Source organism: Achroia grisella, unplaced genomic scaffold, assembly GCF_030625045.1.
Source record: "Achroia grisella isolate CSIRO2021 unplaced genomic scaffold, CSIRO_AGI_Agris_v1 utg1241, whole genome shotgun sequence".
Taxonomy (NCBI): domain Eukaryota; kingdom Metazoa; phylum Arthropoda; class Insecta; order Lepidoptera; family Pyralidae; genus Achroia; species Achroia grisella.
In genome coordinates, this window is record NW_026712604.1 from 696148 (window position 1) to 710148 (window position 14001).

The window sequence follows — 14001 nt, forward strand, 5'->3', positions numbered from 1 at the left end:
TTGAAAATACTATCTTTGAAGCGTATCACAAAACTAACATCTTTTGTTTAATCATAATCATAGTTTTTTAGGAAATACTTATTTCTATCTGGTTATCAGCACTGAATGTTTACTGGTGCAGAATAAACAGTGATCTCACAAAAAATCCTCACGACCTCGGCGTTTGTTCAAACATTGCCTCATTAATGTCGTATTTCTAGAGCTCCTATATGCCTTTAAGCATCACAATCAACCAGAGACACCTGACTATCATATTGATTTAAAATCGAATCCAATGTATTATTTGTGATGTTTAAAAAATGAGAAAGGTATTATGTCATTGACTTATTGAAGCGGTTTTAAGAACGTCATGACTTAGTTGACTATACCGAAATATACCCAAGAGGTCGTAACTTCAAATCCAAAAATTAAGGCTAGAGACACCGGTAATTTCGCCCTCAGCCAAGTTTGTTTAAAAAGTACAACGCGAAATGTGGGTATGTCAACAGCGAAAGCGAAAGACCTATCGCAGTAATAAATAATAAACGGCAAATTGAATTAATTTAAAATTAAACTAAATTAGTTATAGCAGATAGATAAATACAAGTATTAAAACTGGTAATAAAATTATAGGATGGATAAAAATGACATATTTAATTCCATTATTTTGTTTGTGTTATTTTTTTAATTTCACAATTATCTATAAATAATAGGAAAGCAATCTTAAGAAATTAATCACACTAATAGAATTAGATATTAAATATATAATTCTTTATTTTTATCGCAATTCTCTATAATATTGGATGTAATCTAAAAAAAACAAACTATAGTACTAATAGATTTTTTTTTTGGTTCGAATTTTTCCGATTAAGCCAAATGCAAAAAGACTCAGCCCATACAGCTATTGTCTTCGGTAGTATTCTCATATTATATTTCCTTCAAATAATCGTCTTCACAAATCATATCTCTTCATATGTTGAGGATGTTGTTTCTAGGTTCTTCCATAAATTCTGGATGGAGCGCGGAAGCTATAACTTTTAAATACAAGAATCTATTTTGGTAAAATATCAAAATGTGTCACTGACAATTTAGCAAACTTTTAAAATACAAGGATACGTACGTACAAGGTACGATATGTTAAAATTTCTAATGGTAAAATTAAGCGCTGACAGGTTAGCAAAGTCAATGTCCAATAACAGTGACGTCATAATTTCTATTTGTCCCATTTCTATACGAACTTCGTGCCAACTGGTACCAACCTAATGGATTGGTCGAATGAAAAAAAAGTATATTATCCTGTTTCTAGTTTCCGCTGCAGAATGACTCATTCCATTATTTATGACGTAGAATGACAAACTGTCTGAACGAAATGGAGCACCCGCTTCTTGGAAAACTGTTATCATCATCATCTGCTTCTTCCTTATCCCATTCATTTGCGGTCGGCGTAATACGTTTTTCTCTTCCATACATTCCTGTTCGAAGCCATTTCGTTTTTTACTCGCTTGCTAAATCATCTTTCACACAGTCCATCCATCTCGTTTTCGGGCTTTCTCTACCCGTAAAATCATCCAAATTGATATGTAATACCTTCCTTAAAAGATTCCCTTCATTCATACGCATGGAAAGCTGTAATCGAAGTTCGATAATTCGAATTCGAAGTTACAAATACATAAAGCACCACCAATACAAAAATTGTATCTGTCTGTTATATTGTATCACGAGAGAGGAAATGGCTATCTTTTGTCACAAAAAAAACTACTTTTGAGCAATAGGCAAATGTCACGTGTGCCCTAAGCTTGATTGCCACCAACGTAAATTAAAAAAAAACAAGTTTCCGCCTAATTATTATAGCTGAATCTAAACTCCGAATGGCCAGTTGAATTAAAACACTATTATTCGAATATATAGTAGTCGATTTTTCCTAGTCAGCTATGCTCACGTGGTATGCTAGTAATATTGTAGAATAAGTTTCAATGGTTTGATTGTTCATATTTAACTATGTCTCTGAAACTAAACAAATTTGACAGATTGGATACAAAATAATTCATAGTAAATATTGTCAAAAGATAAGAAAGATGCAGACTGGGTCACATCATATATTGTAGAGACTTCTAATATATACAATACTAACTGTACCTACGACTTCGTCCGCGTAGAATAGTGGCTTTGGATAGCATTTATTTACCCCCTACCTATTTATTTTACCCCTTAAGAATATTTTTCTAATTATATTTAATCAACAGCCTAAAAATAAGTTTCAAACTTCTAGCTAAAAATAACGATAATACCATTTTCGTTTCACCTTTCAACCCCTTTACGGGTTGTAAAGGGGTTGAAATTAAAAGTAGCCTATATCCTTTTACCAAATTTCATTTAAATACGTTCAGTAGTGTTGTGTACGGTAGTAAAAACATAATAAACATCGAAAAAGGTGCGTCGTGCACAACAATAAAAATTACACACTAACAACTTTCTTTCTTAAGTAGGTATAACAGATAACTAAGTAAAACTTGTTCTACGAAATTTTTCCACACATACATAATTAACTAGAATTTTTTGAGAGCTGGAAAATTGTCAATGTCGCGACCAAAGAAAAATCAACGAATTAATTAATGGAATATTAAGTTATGATAATTATCTACATTTATGCATAATCTGTAGACACACTTATGCGTAATCGTGAATATGTAAATAAATAGTTAGGTGTCTTTGCTTCTATTTACGATGATCGACTTAAAAAACTATATTCAACCTCTATGATTAACATACGTATGTAAATGATATTCGACTGCGGTTTCACCGTATCAGTACTATGATTTGCAATTGAAATTTTGTTCTACGTTTGGTAAACAAAACATACTTTTCAAGTACGAAACTTGTAAAAATCTTTTTAGGATTATACTTGTAATAAAATAAAAATTTCAATATTCTACGCAATATTACAATATTCAATAAAAAAGTATTAGTATTTCCGATTAAATTAAATAATTAGAAATCCCGGGAAGTTAGTCAATTGAAGATCACGCGAAATTTATTACTGACTAACTGAGCCCTCGGTTTCAACTGCATGAAATTTATAGCCACATATATCTTATATATAAAATTCTCGTGTCACAGTTTTCGTTCCCATACTCCTCCGAAACGGCTTGACCGATTGTCATGAAATTTTGTGAAATATTGAGTAGGTCTGAGAATCGGCCTACATCTATTTTTCATCCCCCTAAATGTTAGGGGTAGTCCACCCCTAAATTTTTATTTTTTATTTTAAGGCAAAACAACGTTTGCCGGGACAGCTAGTATATCTATATTAATTTGTCACATTTCACGACTTCAAACATTATGTAATCTATTCTTGACGGGGTCGGTGGTCTAGCGGTTTAGGACATTGCCTTACCTATGCTTGCGGGTTCGATTCTTCGCATGGTATGATTGAATAAAATAAAACATTTATATTCATGAGTATGATTGTTTGTATCGGTCTTTTTGAGAGTGTATTTTTTGCGTGATTTGCCCAGTATATTATTATTTATTTATTAATTTTATATTCTCGAAATCCTTCGGTAATAAAAGTTAGAGTTTCTAATATCTTTAATTAATGTATTATATGTATTTATGATTATTGTTATTCTTAATACCACGGCGTGAGTACTACTACTACTACTAGTTATAAACGCGAAAGTTTATGAGTGAGTTTGTTACTCTTTCACGCAAAAACTACTGAACGGGTTTTTATAAAACATTACAGGAGTATAGCTTATCCATGATGCATAAGCTATATTGTTGTAATGTTTCAAATAACATATAAGTTATATTTTTATTGAAATTTAACGCGGGCACAGCTTTTAACAGGGCATTTAATACATTAAATAAATACATATGTGCCTAGATGGACTTCCTTCAATTTGAAGAACGAATTGAAACAAATACATGTTTCTATGTTATATTATCAATTAATCTTTTCCGCATCTCTGGCAATGAAACGAGCTGTCAGTCTGCTTTGTTGGCACTCGGTGGCCTTGGGTATAAACGCTCGAGTGTTATCAAGAATATTATTCTTAAAATAACTCGTATTTTTAATGTAAAATTAATTTCATTAAAATGTTCCATATTTAACAAAACAATGAAATGTACAAAAAATAACAATGAATTACAAAATAAGTCATAATTAGTAGTGACAATTTAGCACACTGCTTTACTTCCGATTGTCGTCAGTTCGATTCCTTGCATAGTACATAATTTGAATTTAAAATAATATTTCATTAATTTTTATACAAACTTTTGTACATAAAACGTAGATGTCAGTATTTAAAAAAAATGTTTCTAAGTAGCTCTATCACTTGTTTAGCACCCATAATACAAGCTTTCCTTCGCTTGAGACTTGACCAAGACCTTGCGCTGTGTGAATTGACCAAGGATATTATGATTATTTAAAAGATATAAGAATAACTGTTTATTATATTTAAGGAATAATATCTGAAAAATGTTAAAGTCATGTGTCTTATTGCTGTACCTTATTATATCTAATACAGCTGGCAATGGCAGTCAGTATTGTAGGGTAAAATAAATAAATAGCTTACCAATCTTAGTGCAATATATTTAGTAACACAGCAATAGAAAAACAATGTAGTGAAATAAATAAAAAATTGTATATCAAAAACATGGTATAAAATAAGAAAAGAGCTACATATAGTTCAAGTATTATGTAAGCACTATAGGGGGACGGAGGGGTCTTTACTTTACTTATTATGAATGAGATGAGGGGTGGGGGAGTCTAGATGATGATTACGTCATCGGTAATTATTCATTTTTTTCACGAATGGCAACACTCACTATAATTTAATATGGCTATAATTTAAGAACTTTATTCACTCGATTATAAACTCAAATATAATAGTCTCATAAAATATTAATGAATCTCCGCAAAATTAACAATGGAATATAAAAAATTCAATAGAGCGATAATCAATTGTGAGATACTTGCAAATTATGTCATTATTTTTTTTTGTCGATGTATGATTATTCAATATAATCCGAGGATCGTAACGTGACCATTTATTCTTTGACTCAAAACGGGATATTCATATGATTATATTCATATCAAACGGTTTATTTATGTCAATTAATAGACAGTCAATGACATAATCAATTTCTTAAATAAGGCTTTAAGACTTTTTTTAAAATATATTTCTGAAAAAGTTAGCTTAAAAGTTAAGTATTATCGGATAAACAAATTTGTTTTAATATAGCTAGTGAAGCTTTTATGTAAGACCACAGATAAGATAATATTACATAGTAAGACTGAAAGTTTTGGTACGTTTTTTTATACCTATTTATTTTAATAATCAACATCACAACCGACCAGGCTATACAACTTTTCGCCGAGTTTCCGAAAACGGGACAATTTTGCGTCCCAGAGTTCATTTTAGAGACATCGAGAGTCGTAATTATAAAAAGTGACTGTCCCGCTTAAAACGGGACGTCTGGTCACATTAGTAATGAGGGATTCCTAATTCCCACAATTATTACCATCATTATGCAACTTACTTTCATTGTTTCGATATTAGACGAAATGAGATAACAGTCCATCAGTCACAACTCTGGGAACCTTGTCACTTTCCATTTTATTTGTGGTAACAAATGCCTCGTAACGTTTCCCATTCAATTGTCAGTTGTAATGAAACGACAGAATATTTAATTGTTTTTATTATTGACTTCTAATACGCACCTTGTTATTTTTTTAATGTTTCAATTTCCAGGCTTTTTACTTTATTTGTGTTATTATATATTACTAGCTCTTAGACTCCGCAAACGATTGGCCGTATCTAGACACGCGGTAGCGTGTCAAAGCCGAGTTTCAATAAAACTTAGGACAATATACTGTAGCCTAAGGTTTAACTTGGCTAATTTTCATATACGAAATATACTGTAGCCTTCGCAAGTTCTAAACATGTTACTTGTCGGTTCCTATTTTAATATTAGTAGTAACTAGCAATAGAAAGTAATAATTGGTATGTGAGAACTGGCCAAGTTAGACCTTAGGCTACAGTATATTATCCTAAGTTATAAGAAGAAATGATATTTTATATTGTTATAAATACATTTCAGGACAGACCATTGAACTTGGCACCCATTTAGACCTCATCTCTTTTGTCGTAGAAGTCAACAATCAAGGTATATATCATAATATTAAACTCGGCTATCATTTCACATTTATGTTTTTGATGGGATAAATAATAATATAATAATAGTTTAATATATTTATATTTACACCGCCAACAATTATTCTATGCACCACCCATGGTTGACTGGTAGATAATGCTGCATAGGGTTAAGTCCACCATATGTACATTAAAGTTTAAATTAATTAATTAAAATCGCTCTTAAAAAATAGGGGTTGATGGGAATATTTTTAATATCGCTGTATGTATTTTTAATGCCACATTATAAAAATATAATGTAATCTTAGATATAAAATTCTCGTATCACAATGTTAGTTACCATACTCTTCCGAAACGCCTTTATCAATTTTTATGAAATGTCGCAGTGCTACAGACCGGTACCAGGACATTAGCCCAAAACCCTGTGTAAACAGAAAACAGCTGTATAAACATAAATTAATTTCACTAATTTTATCTTATCTATTTACGGAACAAGATAAATTAATGCGCATCTTAAAATAAGGAGGATTTTTAATAATTCTGATTAATTTAATCTTGACAGCGATATCGGCAGCTCTTCTGTTGATTGACGCAATTCGTAACCGAATCTTCGTCGCCAATATGTCTGCCCGCTGTGAATACCTTGTGTGGGTAATTAATTGTCTTTGTGTACATATTTCACTTTCTCTCGGTCGTCTCCAAGCCATTAATCAAAATACCGCTAATTTCATAGCTCTACAACCAGAATTCAATAGAAAAAATATTATCTATTACTTTCTAATTAGCATATGAAGTAAGATGACCCAAGTGACAATATTTCCACGTAACAACTCCGTTGTAATTAAGAGCGGTCTTAACAAAACGCCATGCGTGCTTCAACTATTTTCAACGACCATTAAACAATAAATATTTTGGAAAGATCACTCAAAAGTGCTTTTGTAACAAATTGGAATACTTATATATTATCTTTACTTTCTCTATCCACTCAAAGGTAGTCTGGAAGAGATTGCTTAGCGATAAGATCGCCTTTTGTATCAGTTATAATGTATATTTGTTATTATTGTTTGGTATTGTATTAAATTAAATATTTATACTTTTTATTGCACCAAATACAAGTCATCATGAAGAATATATACAATGCATTTGGGGTGCCAAAAGACATTGTTATTTTATTGCACTTCCCCTACCGTCAAATTCAAATAAAGATCGAAATTACGACGGCCTGAACCAAGGTTCTTACCTCTAACGGTACCCACAGATTAAAGTCGTATTAATCAGGCAGGAGTTCGCCGTCAGCCACTCAACAAGTCCCTCCATGGGTTTGGCACTGCACTTGCCACCTATGGTTCGGTAAAGCTATAAAAGCCTGCTGCAGCAAACATCATTAAAATAAACAAAAATAACGCAAATTTGCGGGTATAGATGCACTGCCTATTTCTTTGTTGTTATAATTAGTAGAGCTTCTCATCCTTTTAAAATAAAACATTTTTTGGATATTTATAAGTTCAAGCACTTAAAATATAGTTTTTGCTTAGATTTAAATAACATATTGCGATCATAAAGTAGTTCCAACTCTTATATATATCTAAAACATAGTGTTTATTTGCTCAGTGATTCTTCAGTTTGTTTTATCAATCCAGACTTACATTTGTAGAAGTAGTGAGACTTTCTAATTCCAATGCAAACTTTTTTAATACTCTCTTTACGACAATGAACGTTTTACGGAGAAATTGCATATATGACAAACATTAAGGAAGTTATGCGTCATTATTTGTCTTATTACCGAGATGTTTTAACTTATTTGCAAAGAAATACTTGCTCTTTGCAAGAGTTAGTAAATATGCATAACGTAACATCATTTTCTGGTAGAACCATGCCTGCACTGTCGTCTAAGTGGGACTCCATCACCTTTTTTAGCCGCATACTTAGAAACACCGAGACCGATACAAACAATCATACTCATGAATAAAAATGTTTTTATCAGGGATGTTATGGATATGAAATTTCGGATACGGATAGGTTTCGGATATAGGAATGATTATTATACCGGATACGAATGCGAATACGCATATGAAATTATTTCGGATTATCCGTTAGTTTCGGATAATTTCGGTTACGGGTATTAATTTTTTAAGGAATTTCGTAAGTAAAATACAAATAGCTATTAAAATGGTCACATATCGTCTCTCTATTAGACTCCACCCCTATCCGATATTATCCGAAACTTTTATTTCGGATTCGGTTACGGTTACGAAGTTATAGTATATCCGAAGTATATCGAATATCCGATAGTTTCGGTTACGGTTACGGAGTTCCCTAACATCCCTGGTTTTTACCGTGCGAGCAATCGAACCTGCGACCATCGAAAGTAAGGCGGTGTGCCTAAACGTTAAACCACCGAAGCCGTCTTAGTGATTAAATATATGAAGAGCACAAGATAATAGAAATCCTGTGTGCATATATTATTTTGGTATTTGATAATTGTTATATGGAATTTTTAACAAATTTTATTAAAAACTGTTTTAGTCTCATAGTTATAATTTTACTCTTATAATAGTGTTAACCACTTCTGTTGTTACCAATATTATTAATGCAAAAATAACTCTATCTGTCTGTCTGTCCGTCTCGCTTTCCCGCCAAACTACTGAACCGATTTGTATTAAATTTGATACACATATAGTCTAGACCCTGAAAAAAAACATGGGATAAATTTTAATGCTAATAAAGGGTTGTAAGGAGTTGAAAGAGAAGATGAAAGTTTGTATGAAAGTTCGTTATTATTAAAGCAAGAAACTTGGAACACATTATTTAGGTTCTTGATTAAATATAAATCAATATGGCAAACAAAGTTTTCAAAAATTTTATCCTTAAGGGGGTAAAATAAATTTGAGTAGCAAATCGTATGTAAATTCCTTATTTTTGAAGCTAGAACGACGTCATGCATGTCTTATTTGTGAAACAATTGGCCTAAATAATAAAAATGCTAACCAAGGTTACTATTTCATGCGGACAAAGTAGCAGGCACAGCTAGTATATAAAGTGTATTTATGTGTTCGCATACAGTCACAATTGCGCGAAGTTATATATGTATAAATTACGACACGAAATGTAAATGTGTGGACATTGCTGATAACAGCTCGTATATTGTGTGCTAAAAATAAAATTTAATTAATATATATTCAAATTTTATTTTGTAATGAACAATAATGAAAATTAATACTTGTACGCTGTATTTATTTCAGAATATATATATATATATATATATATATATTATTCAAATTCAAATTCAAAATATCTTTATTCATGTAGGTCTATTACAGACTCTTATGATATGTCAAATCTACCGTCAATTCGGAATGATATCGAGATGAGAAGAACTGACAAGAAACTCAGCTCGTATTTTTTTCAAATAATAGTGGAACATGTTTATGATAAATACAGTTATTAAAATTTAAATTTGGGAGAATAGAGTGACCACCAGCATATGCTATCGCAAAGAACAAAAAATTTAATCAGTGTTCACAACCTGAACTGATCTGTATATACATATAAATAAAATTGTAGTGTCTGTTTGTAATATTGAAATAACCGTTTTATACTACATTCATATTATATATATATACACCGTACCAAAATAACATTATTTACTATTTTTGTCTGTCTGTTTGTTCCAGCTAATCTCTGAAATGGCTGGACTATTTTTTTAACGGGACTTTTTTTGAAAGGTAACTGATGTAATATGTAGTAACTTAGGCTACTTTTATTTTAGAAAAATAAAGTTAAATTCCACGCGGTCGAAGTCACGGGCACAGCTAGCATTATTATAAATAAACGATCTATATAACGTCAGCTATTATTGTATTAATCAATTAATTAATTAAATTGTAGTTAATATTGAAAATAATAACAAAATTAATTATTGTCCAATTGGTGCATATATTGTAATTACTCCAGTCATTTTTATTTGAAACAACCAGATGAACCTCTTTAGCTTATATATTGACCCACGTTTCTACATATTCTTTGAAATTTTTAAATAGACGGCTTCAGTGGTCTTGCGGTTTAGCACACCGCTTTACTTCCCATGGTCGCGGGTTCGATTCTTCGCACGGCACAAACATTTGTATTCATGAGTATGATTGTTTTTATCGGTCTGGGTGTTTTCTATGTATAATGTGTATGTATTTACGAAAAAAATATATCTATCTATTTGTATTAGTTATCTAGTACCCATAACACAAGCTCTGCTTACCGTGGGACTAGATGGCGCTGTGTGAATTATCCTGAGATTATTATTATTATTTTCATCGTAATTACTCTAGTCATTTTCACTTGAAACATAAACAGAAGAATAGACAAATTGACGGTTTACGCGTCGTCACAATTTTATTATAACATATATAATATTTTTAATATTTCTTTTTTTTTATATTTCAGGACAATTTACACAGCCTCATCTGGTCCCAAGCTAAGCAGAGCTTGTGTTATGGGTACTAGACAACTGATATAAATACATGGATACATTTTTTTTGTAAATAAATACATTATATACATAGAAAACACCCAGACCGATACAAACAATCATACTCATGAATACAAATGTTTGTACCGTGCGAGGAATCGAACCCACGACCATCGGATAGTAAAGCGGTGTGCTAAACCACTAGACCACCGAGGCTGTCATGTCATAATGTATGTAAATACAAATCAATAATGATAAAGGTAACAAAACATTCTCAGTTTCCATGTGTGAGGTGACACACGTGTTTATGTTCTCACATTATGCTTATCATTCCGTTTTATCTACATTTGTATAATACTGAACTGATTCACACAACTGGGGACTAACTGGGAAACCGTCACGGTGACGTGAAAGTTCAGTCTCTAATGCTTGATGGTTCAGTTCAATCCTATGGGATTGTTCATTAATCATGTGACTTCACGTGAGGCATGAAGGGAGGGGGGCATTTATTTTTATATTTTTACGGCAATCAAAAGAACCTGCAACCTAGTCTAGGCATTTTTATCATGGATAATATTCTAAAAATTTTAAGTTTGGGGGGGGGGGGGGTTGTTAAGATTATAGTTTATACCTGCAATTTAAAGATAATATTCTAAAAATTTTAAGTTTGGGGGGGGGGTTGTTAAGATTATAGTTTATACCTGCAATTTAACGATAATATTCTAAAAATTTTAAGTTTGGGGGGGGGGGGTTGTCCTAAACCTCACTACGTCTTATCAAGGGGGTGGGGGGCGGTTGTTTACTCAGTAGAGTGCCAATCTTTTTAAAGCCGGTTTATTTACGAGTACATAGTGTTCTTATGTAGGTATCTATGTCTAATATTAAATGAAAAATTTTGACTTTAATGTAGTAATTAAAGTCGATTCCCTATTTTTTTTAGTTAGCACTCACATAGTCGTTGCTTGGTTCGTGACTACAAATCGTGATAAGGTAATAAAATCAAAAATATTTTTCATTCTTTTTCTCTTTTTCTAAATGGCTTCTACAATATCTTATGTCAACGTACTATGCTTACCTACCTATCATAACGTATTACTATATTATTACAAGCTGACTCTTCTAGCGTTGTTTTGTCATATAAATTATTTCTGAATATAACCACCCCTATCACCTAGGAGCATAAAAAATTGCCTAGGACGTATTCGTACATTGCTAACATTGGGATAGTCTAGTCCAAATTCAAATTCAAAAATCATTTATTCATGTAGGACATTTTAGCTGCTTATGAAAGTTTTTTGTTTATATTAAATTTTTGTTCGCTACCGTCCAGTATATAGATCCAATTGAGAAGAACTGGCAAGAAACTCATTTGAATTGCTTATTTTTTCTTTTTAAATGCCAGTTTATTTACACTGTATATTTATATAGGTGTCTATATTTAAAATTAAATGTAAATCCACTTTACTAATAATCCCATTTCTCCTCTAAATCATGGTATTGTATTGTTATATTTCTTGTTTTGAATGTCATACTACATACGTGACTTCTAGCCTTACTAATCAACAAAATGAATGGATTAATACAATGAAACAGCAATATAAGTAGGTCAAAATATCAACTATGATGTATCGAATTAACGAACGACTCATCGAATCGGTAAACATGTATATAACATTAAAAAGTTTTCGCTAATGAATATTTATTTATTCGAATATTACTAGAACAACCTATTTGAAATAATTTTTAGCGACTTTTAAATGTAGATATATTCATTTGGAGTGATTCATGACATAGTTTACTAACAGATTAACACCATGAAGATCGTGGGTTCGAATTAGAGGACACACAAAAAGCTATGTGGAAGTTTATATTTCCAATCAACCGCGATGGAAACACCGGTAACATTATAGAATTAATCGGAGAGTCGAGAAATGTGGGCATGTTGAGCACATTTGCAGTTATCAATAATAAAATCCCTTAATTATTCACACAACGCCATCTGATTCCAATTCAAGCAGAGCTTGTATTATGGGTACTAGATAACTGATATAAATATTTAGATAGATTCGTCATACTCGTGAACAGTGCTGCTTGTGGGGACGGGTCTGTTCAGGTTACGAACACTGATTAGACTTTTTGCTTTTGCAATATCATATGCTGGTGGTAACTCTATTCTCCCAAATTTTAATTTATAATTAATCTATATTATTGTAAACATGTACAACATTTATTTGAAAAGAATAGGGGCTGAGTTTCTTGTCAGTTCTTCTCATCACGAAATCTTTCCAAACTGACGGTAGAATTGACATATCATAAGAGTCTGTAATAGACCTACATGAACAAAGATATTTTGAATTTGAATACATTTTTTTTTGTAAATACATATTATATATTAGGTATGCATTGTTATACGAAAAAAATAGTACTAAACAATTATACTCACGAATACGAAATATTTGTGTTGTGCGAGGAATCGAACTCACGCCCATCGCAAATAGGGCGGTCTGCTAAACCGCTAGACCACCGAAGCCGTCAATTTTTTGTTCGTTCGTTTACATGTTTGTAAGTTACTCTTTTTATATAATTTATTAATTAATTTGATATGATGATACCCGACATAATGTCATGGTCACGATCATATGTTCGTAAAACACAATGTTTATACATTAGTCAATAGTTATGACATCATTTATATATAAAAAATCTACATTACAATTTCTGTCTTATATTTATATAAATAAAAATCAATTCCGGAATATATTTATTTAAACTTTATTGAAATTTTTGTACATTACTTTGACTTAGACGAAATAATCCACACAGCGCCACCTAGTACCAAACTAAGCTTAAGCTTGTGTTATCTGTAATAAAGAACTATAAAAATATGTAAAAAAAAAATATTTTCTAAATATATTCATACAAACTATACACAGAATACAAATAGTCATATTCATGAATACATATGTTTGCACCGAGCGAGGGTTCTAACCCGCGACCATCGAAAGTAAGGCTATATGTTAAACTGCTAAACCACCGAGGTCGTCAAAATATATTAATGCTATTATTATTGTTTATCAGCCAATTGCAGACATGGTAAGCACACGACTTTATAATGATGGCGCCTAATTGTTTCTTTTAAAATAAAAATGTAATCCAGAACAAATCATATAGAGCGATCTAGTCAGAAGATACAAATCATTACATATTATAAAACAAAGTTGCTGTCGCTGTCTGTCCCAATGTATGCTTAAATCTTTAAAACTACGCAACGGATTTTGAAGCGATTTTTTTTAATAGATAGAGTGAATCTAGAGAAAGGTTTATATATATAATACATGTACACCTGTGCGAAGCCGGGGCGAGTAGCTAGTATTTCAAATATTACACTGCTGTTTTATACAA